General features: G+C 32.5%; 1 pseudogene; it reads right to left on the bottom strand.

Annotated features, from left to right (window-relative positions):
• Positions 1-27,950, bottom strand: LOC107895512 (60S ribosome subunit biogenesis protein NIP7 homolog; annotated as a pseudogene).

The raw sequence follows: 27,950 nt of genomic DNA, 5'->3' as shown, positions 1-27,950 counted from the left end.
TTAATCTTCAACTAGGTGCTTAGTTTGATTCTCCATCCTCAAATACTCCCCAATATCAGCCCGATGAAGCACAACAATGGCATTAGGATCCAATTTCCTACAATCTTGAGTACTCTTAGCTACAATCCCAAACCTTAAAGGCAAATCCGACATTGAAAAAATGACAACTCCATCACCAAGCGCAATTGTCACGAGCCACAGATCAAAGCTCGTGATAAATGCACACAAACTATTCCATGGAGGTCAATTAATTAAATAGGGCTCATTTGACTCACTTGAACTGACCTGATTCATGGAACATATGGAGAATACCATCTACTTAAAGCTTGGTGGCCCAGTGGAACACTCCAGGAAAACTAGAGCTATCATGTGTAACATCCCGAATTAGGGCCTAGTCGGAATAGTGGTTTAAGAATCACAAATTTGACGTTAAAATAATTATTTCATGATCATTATGAGGTCTAGGATATGAAAATAAGCATGTGTTAAAGTTTCATGAAGAAATTCTATATGTAAGGTGTCCAATTGGAAATTAGGGACCAAATTGAATAAATTGCAAAACTTGGGTTCTAGAAGCAATTAGTATGAAATTTCTATGGATTATTAATTATAGGTCCTTAAAGAGTAATTTTTCCAATTTTTAAGTTTTCGGACAAAAATGGGCATGCATGGAAAATTTTGAAAGTTTAGTAAGGAAGGGCATTTTGGTCATTTGGTAATAAACTAAATAAAAAGGGAAAAACCAAGCTAAAATCAGCTCATTTTCTTCTCCATGCTACTGAAATTCTAAGGGTCTCCATATCTAGGGTTTTCAACATTTTCAAGCTCAATAGTAAGTGCTCCCTAGCCCTGTTTTTAACGTTCTTTGTATTTTTAAGATCCTCGTAACATGCTCTCTCTATTTCTACCCATATTTCAAGCTAGGTTTCATGTTAAAAAATTTACCCATGCATGAGATGTTTGTGTTTTGATGATTTATAGAGGAATATGAGAGTTTAAAAGATAGTAAACAACTTTTACTAAGTGGTTTTTCTTGGAAATGGCTTAAGGGACCATTTTGTAAAAGTTGTGAAAATGGGTAGAAAAATGTGAAATGAAAGAAAATATGGGCTGCTATAGGCAAGAAAAATATTTGGCTAGGCTTGGGTAACTTAGAAATTTCATGCATTTCATTATACGAGCTTTAGGACTAAATTGTAAAAGTGTGAAAGGTTAGGGGCAAATTGGTCATTTTGCTCGGGGTGAGTTTTAAATCTTAAAATGAAAAATGTGATGTATTAATAGTCAAATTTTATTGATATAGACCCCGAGGAACCAATCCCGGAGGTCGACCGTGGAAAACGAAAGGTTTCGGAATAGCCGAAATATGAAATTGAAGCAATTACCAAGTAAGTTCGTATAACCCAAAGTAAATCCTTAATATACTTAAATATGCATGTTCTTGAATGTATGAAAATTTAGATATTCATTGCATGATAATTCATGTAATGTGCTTGTGTGAATGAAATATGATAAATGTCCCGGTTGAAATAGAAAGGGAAATCCGATGGGTAAATTATGGCTTACATGACATGAGATCCTGCATGTGTTGCAGAAAAAGATTTAGCCCATACGGGTAATTCGATGATCTCAAAATAGAAAGGATCTAGCCCAGACGGGTGTTCCTTGAGTGATCGAGCCTCCCGAAGAATATAGGTGCATTAAGGATTTAGCCCGGTGGGTAATCCGATTGAGGACTGAATTTAGCCTGGACTGGCAATTCAGATCCGAGCTTATGAGAGCAATTTTCATTAAGAGGGATTTAGCCTGGACTGGTAATCACGCCGTAAGAAATAAAGTTCACGGGAGTGCGTACTTAAGATGATCACTTGTATGACTTGACGGTAATTGGGCTATCCATCGAGATTTCTGAGAAATTCAACGGGATTAACATGAGAAATAGAAATGGAAATATTGAATTGATGAGCTCATCTAGGACTAATGATAAGATGCACTGTTATGAAACTAACTTGATGAATGAGTGCATGAGACTAACTTGATGAATGAGTGCATGTGATAGGGAAACTATTTCATGCTTGTTGGAATTAGTGCCTAATATGGTTGTATGCTAATTAACCAGTAACTTTACTTTCCAGTTATCCTGACTTACTAAGCATATAAATGCTTACCCCTTCTCTTTTCCCTATCTTACAGAGCTCGTGGACTTGTGAAGATTGGAAGACGGTTGGAGAATCAACACACTATCGACTTGTTCTGCTTTGGTATATAGATACTTTTATTTTGTTTAATGGCATGTATAGATTTTTGGTTATTTTGTTATATGTGTCATTTGGCTAGCCAATGTAAGAGCCTAAATGGTATACTTATTCTTTTATATATGGCCATGAGATATGGCTCATATAGATGTAGGTTGTAAACCTATTAATAATGCATGTCTATGTTTAAATGTCTCGTGAAATATGATAATGAGGCTTATCATGAGTGGATGATTGAAATGGGACCTAATAATTTGATAGTGGACATAGCGTACAATGGTATATGGATATAATATGGCCTAAGTGTAAAAAGTAAAATGTGTCATGTTAATCCCTAATACGAAAAGGAAATTTTAGCATGTACTAAACCAATTAGATGAGGTTAACATGTAGTGAATTATGTCAAGGTTGTTTAAGAGTATACTTAGGCCATGTTAAATACCATTGAAGTCTCTAAGTGTGTATGGATGTTAGAGGGTGACTAAAGGCTTGGAAAATAGCCCTAAAAAGGTCCACACAGGTAAACACACGGCCATGTGTCTAGGCCGTGTATGACACGCGGTTAGCCCCCATAGGCGTGTTGCTCGACCGCGTGTCCCTTACACTTAAAATTTTAGGTCAGTTTGCATGGTAGTAAACACACAGGTAGAGACACGGTCGTGTGTCTCAACCGTGTGGAGGACACGACCTAGTACACGGGCGTGTGCCTTGGCCGTGTGCCTCAAAATGAATGATGACGTCATAAACAGAATGTCCAGGTTTTTGGACATAGGCAATGATATAGGCATGTCTAGGTCGTATGAAGGACACGGACGTGTGCTTGGTCGTGTGAAAATCCCTGTAAGTTCGAAATGAAAAATAAATCCAAATAATTCAACACGGGTGGGTCACATAGGCGTGTCCCTAAGCACACGGGCATGTACTTTGCCTCCACACGAGCGTGTGAGGCATAACCCTAGTAATTTTTTTTCTAAAATTTTCTATAGTTCTCGCTTTAGTCCCGGATCGCTTTTAATATATGTTTTGGACCTTGTAGGTCCATAATCGGGACACTATGATGTCGTTTAGTCGGTTTTATATTAGAATGAAATTTTATAATATGTATTTTCCGAAAGTGTCCGAGTATATGTCTGGGAACGCCTTGTACTTATCCCGATCTCGGGTACGGGTAAGGGGTGTTACATCATGGTTAATATTTGTAATCCTAAAGGATAAAATTGTATAAAGTTAAATCCCTTAGGACTTTCATCTTGTAAATAGGCTTTAATCTTGACTGTATATATAATTTAAACTGTATCGTTGGATCTGAAGGAGCTCAACTATAAATAGAAGATTTCTCCCTCATTTGTAATCATCTCATTCATAGTTATTGAATATATTAGAGAGCATTTACTTAAACGCCTTATGTGCATTACTTTCTTATGGCTTTTTTGTTCAAGTCGAGCTCCTTTGTCTTTTGAGTTTGCTTTTGCTTTATTTAAGTGACTTGGAGAATTTTTGTTGTGAATTCTCATCTTTTGAGAGTTAGGCTAACTTAGGCAATTTTGAAGCAAAGGATTTGCTTAAGGTTGTATGATTTGCCAGACTAAAGTTCTAGCCCCATGACAAAATGCTCTCAGTTATCTTCCCTAACCTACCTTTCGAAATATGGTTTGTGTAAAGAAACAACATTTTGGCAGTAAGTTTTAGCCACACCTTGTGCTTTGCATTTGCATCCAACTGGTTTAAACATTAGATGGTTAAATGGAAGTTGCCTCCATATCTATGCAGGTTCCAATAGAAGCCAGGTTGGGTCTGGCTATGTTGGTGGCTCATTTCACTAGCAAGTTACTAACGTAGTAGACTTTGTTCTTGTTGAGCCTGAAGTAGTAGTGACCTGGGTCTTTATCGGGTCCTTTATGAGATGGATTTTGGACTATGTTGTTCAAGTTGTTGGAGGTGAATTTGAACAATCTTTGCTTCAAGGTTTGGGCATATGTTGACTAGCTCTTCGTATGGATGGGCAGTGTGATTCATTCCAGTGAGATTAAAAATTGTAATGACAGTGAGATTAGTTATTGTAATAGTGAGATTAAAATCAAAGGTAGGATGTGTTTGGATTCAAACACAACTTTAATGGTGAGATAAGAATATCAAATTACTATTGATAACATTAAATTAAAATGTATATATAATAGAATATTAAAATATTTTACAAATTATATTTAAATCAAATAATTAAATATAATTAAATTGTATTTATGCTATATAAATAAAAATTATAAAAAAATATTTTTATTAAAAATTGAATTATATTAAATAATGTCATATTAAAAGTATGTTATGTGTATTAAATAAAATAAATAATAAAGGAAGAATTGGAGAGGTAAAATAGTAATTATCCCTATTTTTGGACTTCCAAATCAGTTCCCTGGAGCTTTTAACTCTGGTCAATATTTTGGGTTACAGTGAGGTGAGAAATGTTCACTGGTGTGTTGCCAAACACCTCAACTGAAGTTGCATTGCAGTTCAATTTTTTTTACTCTTTAAATCTCACCACACTAAGATTTTAGATGATGGGATACTTAGGTTTCAGGTCGATTTAGTCATTTTTAGTTCATGTATTTCATTCCCGCCTAAGGATAATTGTTAAATTCATTATGTTAAGTTATATTATTTCCCAAATCTGGTGTGGTAAACTTATTATTGTATGTGTAATGCCATGTCATCTTGTTATTTTACCATATTATTCATTAAAAAATCTAGTTAATGGATTAACAAATTTTGTTTGTGTCAATATTGAAATTTCAAAATTTGAAAAGTATAAGGATATAGAATGATGCAACCTGAGAATATGATGGATTAAATTTGAAACTATACACATAATACATGACTAGTAATTGAATTTAACTACTATTATTTGAGTCAGGAGTAAAATTTCAAAATTTGAAAAGTAAGGGACTAAATTTTACCAATTCGAAAAGTAAAAAGACTAAAATTGATCAAATTAAAGTATAAGGATTAAATCCACAATTTCCACAAAGTAAAGGGGACTAAATACATAATTTTCACAAAGTAAAGGGAGTAATAGCCAAATGAATAGCTGTTAAAATGGGTTTTAGATGATGGGATTTTTATGTTGTAGCTCATGCCCACCAGTTGGATCCAGATTAAGCAACAAATCCTTTGGGTTATAATAATGTTTAAACGATTGAATTTTAATGTTCCAGCTCAAGACCAAGATTTGATCTGCAATTTCTTCCCCTCTAGAAAATGTGTTTTAAATGATCTGATCGTATCGCATGAGCCTAGAAGCCCCAAAACCAATAGTTAGATCCACATTGAGCTGTGTTTTTGGTAAGGTTGGGCAGCTAGAGAACGAGGTTGGACTTCAGGCAAGTTTAAACCGGGTTTCTTATGATCCTAGAAGTGAAAGGTTTATTATAAGATTGTCGGAATTCACATTTCGATCCCAGTCGAGAAGTTAAAACAAAAGTTTTAGGAAGAGAGTTATTACAATAATAATAAATAAATGATAGAAAATACCTCCATTTATTTCTAAGTGAGCCGGCTAGCTTCGACTCTAACAACATTCAATTATTTCTACCCTAAACGGGGTCGATGAAGCTCATGGACGTTTGTTGTGCTCAAGGTTATAATTGAGTGATTATCTTCTTGTAGGTTACTGTATTTCTACTATGACCTTCACTAAAAAAAATTTAGGAAAATTTTTTACCAAAATATTTAACCATTTACCAATTTTTCTAACATCCTTAGAAATATTAGTAAATTCTTAAAAATATTAATAAATTGTTAGATATTTTATAACTAGTATATTCGAATAAGATATATCCAAATTTGAAAGGGTCTATCCACATTCGCTCTAAATCTGCATCAGATAGTAATTTCAACATCCGAATTTACATATTATCTTAGTTTGCAAAATTCAAATTAATACCTGAATCCGCAATCCAAATTGTCATCTTTAGTTTCAACATAATCTATGTCTGGTCTTTGATGAGCCACAAGTTTTACCTTATAACCATCAATGAATCCATCAAGTTTGGTTTTGATGGGATGTATCAATTTGCAACTAATCAAATTTGTTGCATGTGGTAATAAATTAATGAAGTCGGTATATAATTTAATATATTTAGTGTAAATAATATTTAAAATAAATAATATTTTTTAAATAACTGAAGTTGGTATGATAATTTAATTTAATAATAAAATACAATACCCAAATAAAAAATAAAAAATATATTATAGTTAATAATATATTTATACCTATTTGCTTTCTAAGTGAATATATAAATTTACTTCAGTCAATATATATATAAATTTACTTTTTTTTAAAAAATTAAAAATAATAATATATAACATATTAAAGGTAAATACTATTTAAAATGAATAATATTTTATAAATAAAATTAGTTGGTATCATATATTAAATTAATAATAAAATAAAATAGCAAGAAAAAATTAATATACTATATATTATACAAAGTAAAAAAATTAATAAATATAAAGTAAAAATAAAAATATATTGTTATTTAATATTAACATGATGTTTTCAAATTATTTAAAACTATTTATATTTATAAATATATTTTCAATAAAATATTTTTTTACAAAAAAAAGACTAATTTAAATTTTAAAATATTATAAAAATATATTTGGAATAAAATTTGAGAAGTTTATATATATTATTTATATAAACATTTTAACTTTTAAAAAAATTAAAACTAATATCTATTTAAAACATCACTATAAAAGAATACAAAACAATCAAATATTATTTTGGTTGATACATATAATCAACCCATGCATCACATGGGTATCCAAATTAGTTATTGGCTACTTTATTAGACTAACATCGTATATATGATAATTTTATTTTAATTTTTGTTATTTGTTTAAAATTTTTTATTGTATTGATAATTTTTATTGTAATTAATATTTTTTAAAATATAAATTATGTAATTGTATAATTATAATTTGCACTACCAAACCTAACATAGAATTATAATGTAATTACACTCTATTAGCCAAATATAAATAGGGAATTACAAATCTTTGTAATTACAAGAGAGTGTTATAATTACACTTTCAACCAATTACTCTGTGTTATCCAAGCAAACCCTAATAAAATTACCAAAATATATATTTTTTTACTACACCATTTAAATGGTATAAGTTCTTTGAATTAATACATCAATTTAGAAAATTAGAATTATATTAAAAGGTAAAGTATAATATAATTTTTTTTAAAAAAAGTAAAACAATAGGCTAAATTTGCTGAAAATATCCAAATAAAAAAATTAAGGAAATGGATCGATTTTGGAGAGAGAAAGTGAAAACGTGCCTTAGTTGATGAGTTTTCTATTGAAAATGCGTCCTACAGGGCATATTTTCAGCCACCTTAGTTGAAAGTGCATTCTATAGGGGTCATTTTCTGGCTTTTTTAACATATCAGCTCATTTGGTTAAATGATTAAATGTTAGTGGTTTTATTTTTAAGTTTTGGGTTTGATTCCTCTCCTACTCACATTTGTATATTTTTTATTTCATATTGTTTCAAGCTTATTCTTTTTTTTACTTTTAATTGATATTTTTAATACATTAGCTCCTCTAGTTAAATGGTTAAATTATAGTGATTTCATCTTTGAATCTTAAATTTGATTTCTCTTCTAAGCACATTTGTATTTGTTATTTCATGTTGTTTCAAGATTTTTTTTTCAAAAAATTTAACTAATATTTTTAATTAATAAATATATTTTTTTATTTTTTTATTTTTAATTAATAACTCTTTTATTTATAAAACTAAATTATTATTGTAAACATCGTTATGTTTAATAAGTATAATTTTAATATGTGTAATATTTATTCTTCAATCCATATCATGACTGTAGTAAATTTTAGTATTATATATTTTTGTATGTGTATTCGAAACACATATAAACATAATGGTATTTGAAATATTATACCCACAATGTGGATGAAAAATAATGATATTTGAAATATTTTACATATAAAATAATAAGTATATTTGAAATAATTATTTCATTTTATAATATTAGAAATCACCATACCTACAGTATAGTGGAGAAGATAAATATTTGACATATAAATATTATATATGGAGAAAAATATATAAAAAAAAGTTGATATTTATATGATATATAAAGGAGTTAGTAATTTCAAATATTTTTAATATAATGATATATATATATATGATATGACTTGAAGAGCCTACCCGATAAGTGGCACGTTCTTCCGTCTAGCAAAGTTTTAGGTTACGATTGTGTTTTTTGATTTGTGTTTATCGCTCTTTGCTTTGCCGACAATAAAGTTTAGTTTTTTTTTATTTTTTAGGAAAATTTTTTGCATAGGTGCGATTACACAAAACTACCTTTGTAAAGAATCCAAGGTTCTTTAATTTCAATCCAAAATACATTAATCTATTATGCGGGTTGAGATGGCATTAGTGGACAATGATTTGGCAAACTTGAGTCTTGATGAGGAAGAAGACGAAGGTTTCAATTCGCAGTAAAGGAAGGACCCCAACAACCACTATATGATTTATGCTTAGTCGGATGTGCTCTTACAGTAAGCGTGGTCAATTTTTTTGCTATGAAAAACACGACGACTAATTTATGGCATCCGTTGGGGGGAATTCAAATCTTTGAACTTGGAGAAAAACGATATATGTTTAGATTTTTCTATGAGGTTGACTTGGAACGGGTGATAAGTGGAACACCTTGGACTTTTTATAACCATCTTCTTATCCTTTATAAATTAAAAAACGGTGAGGACCCGAGTTCTGTTCCATTAGTTTTTTCTGATTATTGGGTGCAAATTCATGACCTTCCACCGAGTTTTTTTTACTGATCATGTGGCGCAATTATTGGGAAATTTTGTTGGCAAATTTTTGGAACATGATACGAAATAGCTTAATCAAGGCTTCAAAAATTTCATACGAATTAGAGTTTAGATTAATATTAGAAATCCGCTGAAGAGGAAAAAGAAGATTTTGATTCCCCATTCAAATCCGGTATTTGTGAGATTTCATTATGAAAAAATATCTTTATTTTGCTTTCTTTGTAGATGTCTAGGACATGGAGACAAATTTTGTCAGAATAGGATTAACCTAGGATTGAAAGAAGTGGAATACGGATGGGATATTTCACTTAGGGCACAACCTAGGAGGGTGAGCATTACTCCAAGCGTTTGGTTACGGGAAGATAATATAGGTAGTACTTTTGGGAGAAGGGCTGGTAAGGAAGATGTTTGTAATAGCTTTGGTTTACAACAAGAATTGGGATTTATTAGTCATACTTTGGGGCTTAACTTAAAAAGAAAAAAGCAACAAGAAAAACGAAAAGGGGTAATATGACAAAGTGATGATGAGAGGGAAGATAAGGTTGAGGATATGGAAGAGATTACTATAGAGAACGAAGAAGGGAAAAAGAGATTTAGGTCAGAAAGTCATATAGTTGTGGATGGACAAGGGGAACGAAGAGGAACCTATTATAAAAATAAGATATCGGTAGTTGCTAATAGGTAAGCCAACCAGATACAATAAAAATCTTAAGTTGGAACGTCCGTGGATTAGGGAGTCCATAGGGCGTTAGAAGACTTCAGCATATGCTGAAAATTTATAATCCTCAAATTGTCTTCTTTATGGAGACAAAGTTAGATAATTCTCAAATGGAAAGAGTTTGACAACGGTGTGGATTTAATTGTGGTATTGGTGTTCTAGCAATGGGAACAAGAAGGGGGTTAAGTCTTGGTTGGAAAAGTGAAGTAGAGATCAATTTAAGAAGTTTCTCCAAACATCACATTAACGTTAATATTGATGATAGTGAAGTAGGGGAAAATTGGAAATTGATCGTTTCTATGGTGCATCAGAAGCTCGTGGAAGAACGAAGGCTTGGGATATTCTAAGGAGGTTAGGGAGAGAACATGAGTCAAATTGGTTGGTTTGTGGTGACTTTAATGAGATTTTATATACTTTTGAAAAGGAAGGGGGCTTACCAAGAGATGAAGTTTGAATGGAAGAATTTTGGATAGTTCTTAATGATTATCGAGTGGAAGACGTGGGTTATGCTGGAAAGTGGTTTACATGGGAACGTGGTGATCTCCCAACAACAAACATAAAAGAACGACTTGACAAAGGGGATACAAATAAAAATGGTTATTCTCTGAATTCACAATGCGGCATTTGCCTCATTATTTCTCAGACCATTTCCCTCTGTTTTTACAAGCCAAAATTGAAGGGATGCTTAAAAGAAGTAAATAATTTAGATTTGAAGCATGATGGACTATGGAAACTTCTTGTGAGACAAAAGTGAAAAGACTTTGGGCAATGTATAATGGAAGGGTGATGGAGAAATTAACATTGGTAGGTAAAGGTTTACAAAAATGGGCTATGGGAATCAGGAAGTTACGAAAAGGATTGACAAAGAAGATACTAACCCGAATTGAAGACCTTGATGGAATCGAAAGGACGACTGAAAACTTGGCTAAATTAATTGATGCTAAAATCCATTTAAATTTGGAAATTGATAAAGAATAAAAATATTGGGAGCAACGAGCTAGGTTGAATTGGTTGAAAGAAGGAGATATGAATACATAATTTTTATACAAATTTGCTTCCCATAGAAAAAGAGGAAACAAGATTGAAGAACTAGAGAACGAACACGACCAACTAATTTCTGACAAAAGAGCAATGAAGGAGGTGGCTAAATGGTATTTTGAAAATTTGTTTTTATCAGAAGGTTTTGGTAATCTTGAATACATATTGTCAGGAACTGATATGCATATCTCAGATTCTAAGTAAAGACTTTACTAGCGACAAATTTTTTTCGGCTCTTAAGAGCATGGGACCAATAAAAGTAACCGGATGTGATGGTTTTCCAACTTTATTTTTCCAATGGTTTTGGCATATTATTTGACAAGAAGTTGGTAATTTCTATCTCGAGATTTTAAATAAGGGAGGACCAGTTGATGGAGTTAATTTAACAGCTATTGTGCTTATACCAAAAGTGGCAAGTCCTACCAACCTTAAGAATTTTCAACCTATTAGCCTATGCACATTTGTGTACAAGATTATTGCTAAGATGGTGGCAAATATGCTTCAACAAGTTCTTGATAAATGTATTGATAAGGCCTAGAGTGCATTTGTTCCAGGTAGACTCATCACTGACAATATTCTCTTGGTTTATGAATTAATGAATTTATTAAAACAAAGAAGAATAAACAATAATGGAAGTCTAGCACTAAAACTGGATATGAGTAAGGCATACAACAGGGTGGAGTGGTTTTTCTTGGAAAAAGTCATACAAAAAATAGGATTTGTAGAATCTTTTGTGTCTTTGATCATGATATGTGTATGAACGGTTAATTATTTAGTTTGTTTGAATGGGGTGATGGGTGAATGTTTCAGACCAATGAGGGGTTTGCGTCAAGGTGACCCCTTAAGTCCATATTTATTCTTAATATGTAATGGAGGTTTGTCATCCTTGATGAGGCTTGCAGCTAGGGAAGGTTCTCTAAAAGGGTAAAGGTTTGTCAGAAAGGTCCATTAATCACACATTTATTGTTTGCAACAACTGCATTCTTTTTGGGGACGCAAAATTTAGGGGAGAAAATAATCTTAAAGAGGTATTACGAGAATATGAAGTATGTTCAGGTCAATGTATTAACTTTGAAAAGTCAATGGCATATTTTAGCACAAATGTCTTTAAGCAAATTCGAGAACAAGTTGCTAGCATATTAGGAATTCAAACCTCTAGAAACCTAGAAAAATATCTAGGTTTACCCAATATGGTTGGAAAGGATAAAAAAATCTTTCCAAATACTAAAGGGCAGGATGATTAGTAAGGTTAGAGGGTGGAGCACTAGATTCTTGTCGGTAGGGGAAAAAGAAGTCTTCATAAAAGTAGTATTGCAAGCTATTCCAATCTACTCTATGGCATTTTTTTATTACCAAAATCACTGTGCAAAGAATTGGAAAATATTATGAGCTGATTTTGGTGGCAAAAAAGTCTTGAAAAACGTGGAATCCACTGGTGCGAATGGAATTAGCTTGGTGAGTTGAAAGAGGATGGGGAAATGGGATTTCGATGCCTTTCAAAATTTAATGTGGCAATGCTAGCTAAATAGAGTTAGTGCTTAATTTATTACCCAAATTCATAATTTGCCAAATCTTTAAAAACCAAATATTATCCAAACTCAGATTTTATGCATGCACGGTTAGGGAACTTACCATCATATACTTGGAGAAGCCTATGGTCGACAAAATGACTTCTTAACAAGAGGATGGGCTGGCGAGTTGGCTCGGGAACATAGATACAAATTTGGAATGACACATGGGTTCCGGGCTCAGATGACTACAAGATTCAATTTCTATGTATTACCCAAAATCTTGTGTTAGTCTCTGATTTAATTGAACAAGACTCAAATCAATGGAAGAAGGAATTAATTCAGCGAACCTTCCACCAAGATGACGCAGCAAGGATTCTTTGTATCCCACTCCCGCTTGAGAAAGAACTGGACAAATTTATATAGTGAGGTGAGGTTTCAGGAGTTTACACAGTACAAAGTGGATACAAAAAATTAATACAAACGAAAAGATCAACAAATTTACAGCAAAACCAAATTCTTTACAAACCTATGTACAAAGAATTATGGAAGGTGAACTTGTTGCCTAAAAAAAGAATTCTAGTATGAAAGACCTTAAATAATTTCCTACCTACTCTTTCTAATCTGTTTCAACACAAAATACAAGATTCGACGACTTGCCCAATATGCAAAAATAGTGATGAAATAAGACAACATGTGTTTCGGGACTAATTTTTTGTAGCAGGTGTGTGGACAAGGCTAGGAATTGGATGGCCCCTGGAACAAAATCAGGTACAATATAAGGACTGGATGCATTACTTATTTGAAAGAAAATCAAACAATTAGATAAAAAGTATTATGTGTACTGTATGAGGTTTAAGGTCAGCCAAATATAAGTTGCTTCATGAAAATAAGGCACAAACAGAAGAGAGATTTGTACAATTTATTCTAGACTACATGTAGAAAATTGAAGGGGTAAATAGAAAGGTACCTGTCAACATAATAGCTAATAAGAATTGGAGGCCACCAGACTGCTTGAATGTCAAAATCAATTTTGACGTTGCATTTAAAAGGCAGAATAGTAGATCGTGTACAAGGATTGTTATTAGAAATTCCTTCGATCAAGTCTTAAAAATGAAAATATATAGAAACAAACACATACAAACAGTATTCGTAGCAAAAGCTCTTTCATGCGTCTAGGCGATTTGATTTGGGGCAGAATCTGGATTCTTACTATAACAGCTCGATTTTAACTAAATCGAAATAGTGGTTTTAGAACCACAAATCTGAAGACGTAAAATTATTTTAATATTATTTTTGGTGTTTACAGTATGTTAATTGATATGTGTGAAAGTTTCGTGTGAAAATTTTACTGTTTGTGTGCTCAATTTGACAAAAGAACTTAATCGCGTAAAATGTAAAATGACTTGCTATTTGTTAAAGTGCTATATTACTATGTTCTTTTTAATGTGGAGGCCTTAAAATGAAATTAGGCCATTAAATAATAGCATGGACGGTAGTGGAAAACCATTATAAAGCTTTTATATTATTTCATTAAGGTTAATAAGGTAATTAGTTAATAAATGATGTTATAATAAAACAAAAAAATTAAAATGGCCATGCATTCATCATTCTTGGCTGAAACTTAAGAAGAAAAGAAAGATTTGAAAGCTGTGAATATTTGGCACCTTCGGAAGCTTGAATTAGGTATGTGTTTTGCTCGGTTTTTGATAATTTTTACGTTTTTCAAATCGTTGCTCCGAATACTAGCTAGCCCATGCTTGGATTTTTGAATTGGTTGTGGATTTTGTGATTTTCCATTGTTGATAGCTTGAGATTTTTGTGGATGATGAAAAATAAATCTTTGTTGATAGATTATTATGTTTAATTATGTGGTTTTTGATAAAAATGTGTATTAAGGATTAAATTGTGAAACTTGTAAATTGAGGGATCAAAATGTGAAATAAATGAAAGATATGGACTTATATGAATTAATGGAATATTCGGCCAAACATGTGTATAAGGAAATTATGTATATTTTGTGTTTTGTGAAATAAGTACTAAAATGTCAAAGTATGAAATTAAAAGGGCCAAAGTGTAAAAAGGCCTAATTATGTATTTGTGGATTAAATTGATTAAATGTGTGATTAAATAAGATAAATTTGAATTTATTTAGATCAAGAAAAGAGGAAATCGGGCTTGGATCGGGAAAAGTCGAAGGTTGTCGAATAGTCGTTCTGGTTTGTTCGTGTCCATACGAGGTAAGTTCATAAGTAAATAAATGTGTTTAAATTTCATATGAATACATTTCATATTATTGAATTGAATCTTATGATTATATATATGTATTGCCGAATTGATATAAACATGGATTAACTTGTGTCCAACTTTAATCGATCAAAATTATGACGTCCGAAAGCCCCGTACGAACCATAGGAATAGTATAGGATACATATGTCATGACATAGGATTCTGATATGTTTTATCGTGTAAGACCACATCTAGAACGTTGGCATTGATTTGAGATTTATGTATAAGACCATGTCTGGGACATCAGTATTGTATATGATTTTGTGTAAGACCCTGTCTGGGACAGTGGCATCGATATTTGATTACATGTAAGACCACGTCTGGGACGTTGGCATTGTACTAGCTTTCCAAGTTATCTTAGTATCTTTATTGATTTCGAATTGTTCAGCGGCCAATGACATGGCAAAAATCAAATATGAGTTCAAGTTAAATAAGTCAGGTATGTTTTAAGTTTATATGAAATTAGAAAGAAAAAGGTAAGTGTTGTTGCGTAATATGATCATGTGAACTATTTGTGATATGTTACTATATATATATGTATATGATATTGGAGGTATTCAGCCTAATTGAATTAAGTATAAATGTTATTTTGATAATTTATTTGCTTATGACTTACTAAGCTATCCAAGCTTGCTTTGTGTGTTCATTTGGTATTTTATAGATTTTGGAAGCTAGTTATGAGCTCGAGGATCATTAAGGATCATCATCACACTATCGACTATCATTCGGTACTTTTGAAGTTTGAAACTTTGAACATATGACTTGTATAGGCTAGTTTTAATGTGTTTGTATTTTGAATTTATGTATGTATAGCCATGCGAAAATGGCTTGAGTTTGTTGTTACTGTTGGTGCGAATTTGGTTATGCTTAAACTCATTTTGAGAAGTATATTTCATGGTATATCTTGTGTGATGCTTGGTTTATAATATCGAGAGTGATATCAAAGTGGTTGATGGATGTGTCTTTGGGAGTGGTGTATATCCTGTCATGGTATAAACTCATTTTGGCAAGTGTGTTTAATGGCATGTAAGTATAGTGTTTTGGTTATATGGCTTGATTGAGTAATGATAAGAATAGCCTATGATTAGCTTAATTTCGGTAAGTTTAATGCATGGTATGTTTTGTCTTTGTGAATGCTTTTATAATTCGGCTTAGTAATGGGGTAAAATGATAATTATATATTCGATTGTGTTTTGGTTATTTTGATTCGATTTGTAATGGCAATGTAGGTGCATATATTATGCTTGAATGGTTGGCTAATTAAGTACAGTTAGTGAAGGCAAATAATGAATATGTTATATGATTGGTTTGGTTGATATGCTTTGTTTAAGGTTCAGTAATGAAAGGTCAAGATGTTAGGTTTAATATTTGATTAGAAATTGTGCCATATTTGTGGTTAAATAATTTGGTATATAATAAATAGGTACTTTGGCATGATTTGCTTCGATACTAGTGTTTAAAATTGTTTATAATCATAATTGTATGTGGCTAAATGAATATGGTTGTTTATGTGTATTATATACGCATGCCTATTATGCCATGTGGATGTTTAAATCTAGACAAACATGTATAACATGTGAATTGGTTTAGTCATGACTTAATTAATGGAATAGGTTAATATAGATTCGGTAAATATACATAAAAAAGGCGGTTGCATTTAGGGTAAAATGCGTATATTATAATGACATCAAAGGTAGGTACGACCATATTGTAATGTTGTTAATGTCGCATATATGTGATTGGATATTAAGTTGTATACATATTGGTTCGATTGGTTTCATTATGTACATATATAGAAGTTATGAAATGAATTGTTTGATACTTAGCTAATGAAATTATGTACTAGCATATTTTCTGTATATGAAAAGTGAGGATATATGCTTGAATATGTTTTATTTATGAAAATGCCATTAATGTAATGGATATAGGGAATCGAATATTGAAAGTGTTAAATATGTGAACATTGCTTTGATGTATACAAGTTTGGTTAGAATTTGCTAAGTATGGAACATGTTCAATTGAGTTTTGATGTATGTCCTAATTGAATTAGTTGAAATTTTTGAAATGTGCTTATTTGTGATACATGATTAGTAGGGTATGATTGATTTGATTTGGAATTATGTTTCATGCATTCAAATTTAAAATAATTGAATTGTGGATATTCAAGTTTGATAATGTTGTAAATGTATCGTTATTCTTTAGTGCATGAAGAGTGATAAATGACTGTGCTGAACTGTGTTTTGTACGGTAATGCCTTGTAACCCTAATCTGACGACGAATATGGGTTAGGGGTGTTACACATACGAGTTGAAGTCGAGGGTGATGCGTTAGTTATCATTAGAAAATTACAAAGTGGGGAGGAAGATGGATTTAAAATTAGAGCGTATATTGTTGATGCTAAATTATTATGCAGTAACTTAGTTACTTGTGATTTTCGACATGCAAGGAGACAAAAAAAATAAAGTATTTCATCTTTTAGCAAAAGAAGGTTTAAAGGAAAGTGAAAATACATATATTAGTTTTGGCCTCTCCAGTACAGTTGTAAGGGCCGTTGAAATCGATAGGCAAGGCGCTGGTCAACCATATTGAAGATTCTCTGGTGAAATTTTTAGAAGGAAAAGGAGGATGGTTCTTTTGTTTTGAAAGACTTAGGGATTGGGTTCTGGAATTTTAAAGATATAGAAGTAAAAAAATGGAAAAGTATTTCAAGACCTATGTTGATCCAATAGAGGAACGACCATAATAGTGAGAAAAATCACTTATCATGGAAATACTTTTACCAAGGACAGAGAAGTTAAGAATCATGATGGTTTGCTTGAAAAAGCGTTGCAAAGAAGAAAAGAGATCGTCTGAAATGGTGGTTGGCTATGATGATTGTTTTTTAGGGTTTATTTTGAAATGAATTTCTCTAGTTGTTTAGGGCTTGTTTTTCTAGTTAGGATGGGTTTGGGCTTTTTAGCCTGGGCCATGACTTTGGTTATGTTGTTTTTGTTTTGTTTTTCTTTTTTGATTTCTTTGAATATAATTGCAGCCCGGTCTTTATAAAAAATTGTAAAATAATTTTTAATGATTTTTTATGAGAAAATATAAGATTAATACAAAAATTACCATGTGTCAACTTTTGATTGATTGAATGAGTTTTTTTAAAATAAAATAACTGTGAGGTACATAATAGTTACATAATAATTTAAATACCTAATTTGATGAAAAAGAGGGTAAGTAAGTAACTCAAAAAATCAATATAATTTGAAAACTTTTTATTGAATTAAGCCCATAAATACATGTAAGAAAATCTGATATTGTATGTAGTATTAATATGTCAGTAACAATGATAAGCAAAATAATGCAGTAATAGTAACACAATAGAATACCTTTAATCGGAAAAAGTTGAAAATTAGAAGAAGAATTTTATTGAGGCTTGTATAAACAGTCTCCTTAAGATAGATTCGTCCTCTTCTCGATGCTTTGAGTAACGTTAAACATTTGTCTCCCAGGATACAACAACAAACAATCATAGTAGTAGCACAACAACAGTGATCAATCACACACAATCTTGTTTTTCTTAATTATCAGGAGAAATGAATTTAGAAAGAAGTTTTGATATTGATAGTTTTTGATAAATGTTTTTGACATCTCTTAACTTGGCTTTATATAGAGAGGAGGAAATAAATAAAGAGATTTTTTGAAAAATTAATAGACATGGGTGAATAGAGACAATGAATGAAAAAAATTCAAGATTAAACCAAGAGATACTTTTTTCAAAAGATACAACTGTATGGAAAAATACAATATTAAACGAAGAGATACAATTATCATTCATCACTCAATAATTATTTTCCAACAATATTCAATTATCATTCTTCACTCAATAATTATTTTTCAACAATCCCCTACATGAATGAAATTGATGGATCAACGAGACTCAAATACTCAAAGAGGTGATAAATTCTACATTCGATATTTGCATAGGATAGGTAGGCATTAACCCTTGAACCTTCCCTTGTGAAAGTATATTTACTTTACTAGTTAACCAGTAGACGCGATGTCCTTGAACTGTTTTGCTATTTGTGTAAACGATGATATTCTTCATGCAAATACCTCACTGGCAAGATTTTTTGTTCTAATGGGAATGTTCATATGGCCGTGAACATCCTCCTGGTTCTACAAGAGCTTAGAGAATTATGCCCCAATAGTCTCCTTAAAGCGACCCTACTTCACTCTCACATAGGTGACTTATGTTGTCCATTTCACCAAAACAGACAATGGTCATTAAAAGCATTGCTTAACCTTTTGCGCATTTTAATCATTGTTTTCATCATAGGAATCGACTCAGGACAAGAACCCCCATAGTGACCTCACAAGGTTTATGCTAGTAGGTTGTCCCATTAAACCTAGATCTTGGGATCTCTAGTCAACTAGGTTGGGTTTTCCTTCACATAGTGCGTTAAATGTTCATGGGCTTTAGTCCAGTTCCTTTTGATGTTTTATCAAATTGGTCTCGGTTTAACCCTTTGGTTAGCAAATCTGCAGTGTTATATTTTGATCTTACAAAATCAATAGAGATAACTTCAATTGAGATCAATTGTCTAAAAATATTCTATCGAAGATGAATGTGTCTCGACTTACCATTATACATTACGTTCTGTGCTCTACCAATTATTGCTTGGTTATCACAATATATGCATATTGTGGGCACAGGCTTTGGATATTTAGGAATATCCTCTAAAACGTTTCATAGCCATTCTGCCTCTTCTTCAGATTTGTCTAGAGCTACAAAATCAGATTTCATTGTGGATCTGGTTAGAATCATTTGCCTTGAGGATTTCCATGACACAATTCATCCTCCCAATGTGAAAATATAACCACTTGTGCCTTTGGCATCTTGAATATCAAATATCCAATTGGCATCGGAGAATCCTTCTAACACAGCAGCATCTTTAGAATAATGTAATCCGTAGTTTCGAGTATATCTGAGATATCTTAGTACCCGCACAATCGTTTTCCCGTGGTTCTCTCTTGGATTGCTTGCGAATCTGCTTAAACTACTTACAGTGAAAGCAATATCAAGTCTAGTGCAACTCATAAGGTACATTAAACTGTCTATGACTCTTGCATATTCCACTTGGTTAATACTTTCACCTTTTTTTTTTGGACAGATGTTGATTTATATCTATCGGAGTTCTTACTACACCAAAATCATCCTTGCCGAATTTCTCAAGAATCTTGTCTGTGTAGTGTGATTGAGTCAATATGAGACCTTCACATGACCTTTTGATTTGGATGCCCAATATCATTCAGCAAGCCCCATATCTTTCATATCAAATCTTGAATTTAACAAGTTTTTGGTACTTTTTATATAACAGCCCGATTTTGGGTCTAGTTGGAACAGTGGTTTCGGGACCACGAATCAGACGTAAAAAGATTTATTTTTATTATATTTTTATGGTATACAGTTTCATGGAATTGTTTCGTGAAAATTTCGCTTGAAAATTTTATCGATTAGGCACTTAATTTAGTAAAAAAAACTAAATTGCAATAAGTGCAAAATGTGTGTTCTAGAAGCTAGAGGTGTTTAATTGCTATGAAATTTTAAATTGAAGGTCTTTAGATGGTAATTAGACCAGTTGTTAAGTTGGTGGACAAAATGGACATGAAGTAAGAGAATTTTTATGTTTTAAGTTAGGGGCATTTTGGTCATTTAGTTAATAAATGAATTAATAAGCAAAATAAAGCCAAAATCTTGTCCATCTTCTTCTCCGATAGTCGAATATCTCTAAATAAGGCATAGCTAGGGTTTGTTCATCTTCCAAGCTCGATTGTAAGTATGTTCTTGCCCTATTTTTAATGCTCTTCACGTTTTTGAAGTCGCTGTAACCCGATCTATCTATTTCTACCACTAATTTAAGAAATAATCAAAGTATAAATTTCTAACCATGATAGATAATTGTGTATTTTGATGCCTAATGGTAGAAAATGTATGTTAGATGCAAGATAAACAACTTTTGCTATGTGATTTTTGATGGAAATGTTGAAAATGACCTATTTGTATAAGTTACAAAAATGTGTAGTAAAAGTGTGGTTAAATGAAAATTGAGGGCTGGTATAAGTATGAAAATGGTTCGCTAGGCTTGGATTTTGAAGAAATTGGATACATTTCTTTTTACGAGCCTAGGGACTAAATTGTAAAAATGTGAAACATTAGGGGCAAAAATGTAATTTTACCATAATATGATTTTTAGACTGAATTGAACAATGTGAATATTAAATTAGTTAAATTTTTCATTATAGATCAAGAAAAATGATGTTCGGACCTAGATTGGGGGAAAAACAAAATGTTTGACAATTAGGTCCAATTCTACTATTTTTGTACCGAGGTAAGTTCGTATGTAAATAATGCATTTTTATATTTATGTATTAAGTGCTTTAATATTGTATGAATTGTGATTGACTCTTTCGACGTATTCTACAAAGTTTCGACAAGCAAGAATTCCCGGTTGAGCCTTAGGAATAGAATAGGATACGAGTGACATGTCACTAGGAACCCTTATGTATATGCGATTATGTAATCTGGGTGTTGGTCTCGTATGTCCTACCAGTGGCTGGGTAGTCCGGCATGTGTTGCGAATACCTGACAGCTTGTGTGAGCAACGCTGTGTAGCTACGTTCTGACTGACAGCTTGTGTGAGCAGACCCGTGAATAGCTCAAAAACGAGCCAATATTTATTATGAGATATGAGGTAGCTTTTGCTACATAAATGGCACTAATGTGCAAGTTTTCCAAGTATCTGTTAATATTCTGAGTGTTCAACGAGAAGATCAAAGTTGTGAAAGGATATGGTTATGTTGCGAGTTGGTACAGGTATGTACGTAAAACTCATAAGTAATGAGCTTGACATTTGATGAACTCTTGGTAGGATTATGATTGAGTAAGTTATGACTATGAGATTTTAATAATGTTCATGTTAATCTTCATCATGTTAATTGTGTGGTTATGATGCTTATTACTTGCATAGGAACTTACTAAGCTATATAGCTTACTCCCCTTCCTTTCCCTTATCTTATAGTGTCACCAAGGTAGCTCGAGATTCGGAGATCGTCAGAGGTCCACTCACACTATCAACAATTATTTTGGTACTAATGAATTCAACATTTTGAGTTATGACATATATAGGGGACTTGGTGATTTTGTTATGTGTCATAATTGTGTTGGCCAAATGTGTTGGCTTATATTGGTTAGAAGTTCATTTTGTATAAGGCCAATGGAAATGAACTAATATTGGCTATAAGAATATTTATATAATGATGCCTTTCATGAATGATGTGTTGATATCTTGATTGTGGATGTTGGTTGTATGTATATGGTTGGATTGGTGCTATATTATGTTGTATAGGTGTGACCACTAAAGGGGGGCAAAATGGCTTGGTAAACAACTTTATTTTTGTCCACACGGGATTGTGTCTAGGCCGTGTGCGACACACGGCTTGCCCCATGTGCATATGTTTAGGCTGTGTGTCGTATGCACCCTAATTTTTGCAAAACAGAATGCCCAATTTTGAGTACACGGGCAGAGACATGGTCGTGTGTCTTAGCTGTGTGAGGACCACTGCCTTGGACACGGGCGTGTGCCCTGAGCGTGTGAAGTTTTCACCTATTTAATGAAAAATCATGAATTTTAAATCGACCACACAGCCTAGCACACGAGCGTGTGACTCGGCCCTGTGTCTACAATTTATTCTTGGGTGACAAATAGAGAGTTACACTGGTTCGGGACATAGGGGTGTGTGACTACACGGCCTGCCCACATGGGCGTGTCCCATATCCACACGAGCGTGTGACCCTTGTTTAATGAAAAAAATTCTAAGTTTTTGTAAAATTGTCTAAATTTCTCGATTTAGTCCCAAAGCATGTTCTGGGCCTCATAGGCTCATATTAGGGACTTTATGATTAGATGAGAATGGTTTTAATTTGGATACAAATGTATAACTTAAAATTGTATGTTTGTTCATATGATAAGTCTGGTAATGCCTCGTACTTTGTTCCGGGGTGAAATACGGGTAAGGGGTGTTACATTTTACCATTTCATTGTTACTTCCAACAATAAGTATGTTATCAACATATAAACATAGAATTACATATCCATCAATAGTGGTTTTGACATACACACATTTGTCACACTCATTAATTTTAAATCCATTTGATATCATGACACTGTCAATCTTTTCATAACACTGCTTTGGTGCTTGCTTACAGCCCTAATGTGACCCTAGTCAGGAAGTGGTTTCGGGACCACAAAACCGAGTCATAAAAATAATTAACCATCATATTTGATGCTTATTATATGTATATATGCATGTGTGAAAATTTCATATTTGAATTTTGTTAATTGTAAGTGAATTTTAGTAAATAGGACTTATGTGAGAAAATTTAGAAATGTGCTAGGCAAATGTAAAGTGGCCTATTAATGCATGTTATAAAAATGATGGGTTTGCATGTCAAATTACCCAAAATTTGAGCTAGTGGCCGGCCATGCTATGGGTCATAACATATTATAAACATGTTGTGTTAATGTTTTATGTTAGAAATAATTAAATAAAAGAGAAGAAAGAGGCTGGTGTTCATCTTCTTCTCCTACCTCTCTCAAGCCGAAACAAAGAGGAAAAATAAGGGAAAACTTACCTAGAGCAATTCGGCATTCATCTTTAGCTATTAGGAGGTAAGCTTTGAATTTGTTGATTTGGCTTTATATTATGCTAAGTTAATTTGTGAATGCACTCTTGGTAATGTCAAGAAAGTTGAGATTTCCTATGGTGATTTGAGCAAGATGCCGAATGATTAAGTGTTGGAATTAGGGGCTATTTTCATGTTGTAGGGAACAATGGGGGAATGACTAGAATGGGGTAAAGATTTTTGGATGAGTAGCTTAGAGACACCTTGTACATTCGGTCAAAAATTGAGTCTATTTAGAATGTTAACTTCTTCCTCTATGATTATTTTTCCTTGCATGTTAAATGGTTCTTGATAAGGCCGAATAAGTTATGAAAGTTTTTATAAATGTATGAAGTTCAAGGTGCAAAAATTTTAGTCTTGATGTTATGAATAATTCGGTTGAAATAAGGAGAATGGGAGTTGTCATTTAGGTTAAGATCAAAGAAATTAATCTTGTTAAAACTTTAAACTAATAATGCCCATATGTGTGATAGCCGAACATAGACTTTGTTTAAAGTCTTGGTCAAAGGCCGGTTAAGTGTTTTGAATGGATAAGCTAGGTGTTTGATCTTTTTTTTTTGGTTCGGCATAGTACATGATATTTTGCTAGTGAGGTTTTGAATAATTTAATTAATGTTAGATATATGAAAAAAAAATTCTTATGTTCGGTTTTGGATGATATATATGTATGTACAAATAACCTATTTAGCTATGGATATCTAAGGTGTTAAATAATAAAACTCTTGATGACTTGGGTTATATAGCATTTGGCCAAAGACTATATGGGCTTGCTAATTCGGTTTAAGTGAAGAAACTATGATAGAGAGATATGACTAAATTGTGGACTTTGACAATTTAAATGATGCATTTGACTTGTGTACCGACTTAGGATGATATGTGTTTCTATATGAAGTTAGATGGTGTTGATGAAATTAGATAATGCATGATGTTTAAATAGTATTGAACAAGGTCATTGTACTTAAATTGTATGACATACATGTATTGAATGGAATTGCCCAAGTGAAAAATAATTAAATAAATTTATTTGTTTAAATTTAAGCTCAAGAGCAAAGGGAACTAAATCTGATAAAGGAAAGGAAAAAGTGGTCGAATAGCTGTTGAAATCGTTCGACAACAACCGAGGTAAGTTTTCGAGTAATGGAACTTAGATTATGATTCGATTAGATCATGTTATAAGCAAATCAAAATCATGCTATTTGTATATAGCTATTGAGCCGAAAATGATAATGCTTGATAAGTGACTTGTGTTTGAATTGAAATATAGATGTGTCATGATTTATTCATATGTGCATGAATATTCGGATGATAACCGGGCTAAGTCCCGAAGGCATTTGTGCGAGTTACTATAACCGGGCTAAGTCCCGAAGGCATTTGTGCGAGTTACTATATCCGGGCTAAGTCCCGAAGGCATTTGTGTGAGTTACTATATCCGGGCTAAGTCCCGAAGGCATTTGTGCGAGTTACTATAACCGGGCTAAATCCCGAAGGCATTTGAGCGAGTAGCTATATCCGGCTAATTCCCGAAGGTACTTGGTTTGGGAATGAGCAATCTTGCTGTAATAATTTCAATTAATACGCTCGTAAAACCCCAACGATGAGGTATGTTTTGTATATGCATTGGAATAATTGATTCCTTTTAAATAGTATTCGCTCAATCGATTAACAAGCTTCCAGCCTTTAGTCAAGTTGATTCCTTATGTATGAATATAAGGGTTGGAAATGTGAAGTAGGTATGATTGTGAGAATATGTGTATATGAAATTATTCGTTTAGTCATATGAATGCTATACTTTAGTTGTGCATGATTTCATTACTCAAAACTTACTAAGCATTAAATGCTTATTCCGTTTCTTTGATTCTTTGTTTTATAGATTTTGGTTCGTCAGCTATCGGATTCGGGAATGTCAAAGTCGAAGTCATCCACACTATCAAAGCCCTTTTGGTACTGTTTTAGTTGAACTCTGAAAATGACATGTATAGGACTACCCTCTTGTTGTTGGTCATGTACCTTTCGGTAATGTATATATTTGGATAGCCATGCGAAAATGGCTTATATATATTTTGAGCATAGCGTTATAATCATCTTGTATGTTGTTCATGGAGTGTTATGGAAATGTTGGTAACGATTAGCCATTGGAATGGTTAATCACGATCATTTTGGTGCTATGTATGACAAAATTTTAGTTGATCCATGGAAAACCATGAAATAGGTAAAGTTTACCTTAAAAATAGATGCTAACAGCAGCAGTGATGTGGATTTGAAAAATCACTAAAAATAGTACGAATGGAATTAAATAGTGAATAAATTATGTAATCGAACCTTGATGAATCTATTTTCATATGAAAGTAACAAAACGATCATATGAGCCGTATTTTATGAGATGTTTAAGTTTTCGTGAAACAGGGGCAGAGAGATTTCTGGATCCCCTTTTCCGACTTTGGAAATTCACTATAAATTAACCAAAGATAATTAGAAGTCATTCCCTATATGTACATATTCCTTTTCGAGTATAGTTTCTTTAGAAACAAACAGCATAAGTATTGAAGCCCTGTACAGGGAGATATCTAAGTCGTAATGCATGAAGGTCAGAATAGTCGAACCCTGAAACATGGGAGACTTTAACTAATAAACTGTACTAATTGGATCGACCAAAAATTATAGAAAAAAAAATTGTAGATGGAAATATGAGTCTAGTTTCAGGAAAAATTTACGGAATTGATTTTTGAGTTTTGGAACTCGAGATATGATTTTTTAAGGTGATAGTGACGCAGTTAGCAAGCTTGTCTGGAAATTTTAAAAATGGACTGTGCAAATAAATGAATTAAGTCTGTTAGCACCTCGTGTTCGACTCCGGCAATGGTCTCGGGTACGGGTGTTACATTTTAGATTCCGCAAAGCAGTAATAGCAAGTATCATCCTTATAAAAGTTATTCTTGATACAGGAGAAAATGTATCAAAGTAATCAATGCTTTCCTTTTGTCTATAACCTATTATAACCAATCTGGCCTTGTACTTATCAATTGTTCCATCTACTTTCATTTTTCGTATAAAAATCCATTTAGAATTTAGTGGTTTAATTCCCTGGGGTAGATCCACTAATTCCTACGTATGATTTTTCATGGTGGAATCAATTTCACTCTTGATAGCATCTTTCCAAAAAATGCTTTCAGATTAGCATATAACTTCACTATAAGTTTGAGGTCCATTTTCTAGCATATAGGTTAGAAAATTTTGATCCAAAAGACTTTTTCACCCTTGCCCTTTTACTTCTTCTTGGTTTTGCCTTGATTTCAACTTCTTGTTGGAAGTCTTGACTATTAATAGTTTCTGAAGATCGTCTTGTTGAACTTGACCCATCTTCCCTAGTCTTACAAAGGAATATATTTTCAAATAATGAGGTATTTTTAGATTCCACTATCGTATTCTTTTAAATTTCAGGATTCTTTAATTTATGTACAAAAAATCAGTATGCATTGCTGTGGCATGCATAACCAATGAAAATACAATCTACCGTCTTAGGACCTATTTTCATTTGCTTCGACAAAAGAACCATTACCTTTGCAAGACACCCCGACACTTTCAAGTAGTTGTAGGAAGGTTTACCTTTCCTTAACTTATATGGTGTCTTGTTCTTTTTCTTATGGGACACCTTATTTAAAAGGTAATTCGCTGATAAAACAACTTTCCCCCACATGTTTTGTGACAACCCAGAACTTCGTAGGATTGCATTCATCATTTCCTTTAGGGTTCTATTTTTACGCTCTGTTACTCAATTGGATTGAGGAGAGTATGGTGGTGTCACTTTATGAATAATACTATGTTGTGCACAAAATTTACCAAATGGTTCAACATATTCACCACCACGGTTACTTCTTATCCTCTTAATTCTTTTATTAAGTTGGGTTTCAATTTCTTGCTTATAGAGAACAAATTTCTCTATAGCTTCATCTTTGCTTTTAAGCAAATATACATAGCAATATTGTGTGCTATCATCAATTAAGGTAATAAAATATTTATTCCCTCCTCTAGTTTGAATAAACTTTTGTCACAAATATCACTATGTATTAGATCAAGTGATTCACTATTTCTTTCAACAGATTGAAATGAAGACCTTGTTAGTTTTGCCTCAACACACGTTTCACATTTATGATTATAATTAATGTGAAATGAAAGAATGTGCTCTAAGTTAATTAATCTACGTAAAGAATTAGAATTAACATGTCTGAGCCGACCATGCCATAAATCAAATGACTCAAACATATAAACAGAAGAAGAAGCATTATTCTTATTCATAGTATTAGCTTTTATAGAGATAACATTGAGTTTCCACATATCATTTAATACATATCCTTTTCCCACAAATGTTCCCCCTTTTGACAAAACTAACTTTTAGGATTCAAATACCATCGTAAAGCCATGCATACTTAGGAGGGTCCCAGAGACAAGATTATTGTGTATGTCAGGCACATTTTGAAGTTTTAGCAATTTTCCAGAAGTCAACTTCAAAATCACAGTGTCTTTCCCCTTAATCTTGGAAGTTGTAGCGTTGCCCAT

The sequence above is a fragment of the Gossypium hirsutum genome, chromosome A10, assembly GCF_007990345.1.
Source record: "Gossypium hirsutum isolate 1008001.06 chromosome A10, Gossypium_hirsutum_v2.1, whole genome shotgun sequence".
NCBI lineage: Eukaryota > Viridiplantae > Streptophyta > Magnoliopsida > Malvales > Malvaceae > Gossypium > Gossypium hirsutum.
The sequence above is the reverse complement of the archived record's forward strand: the minus strand, read 5'-3'. Positions and strand labels throughout refer to the sequence as shown.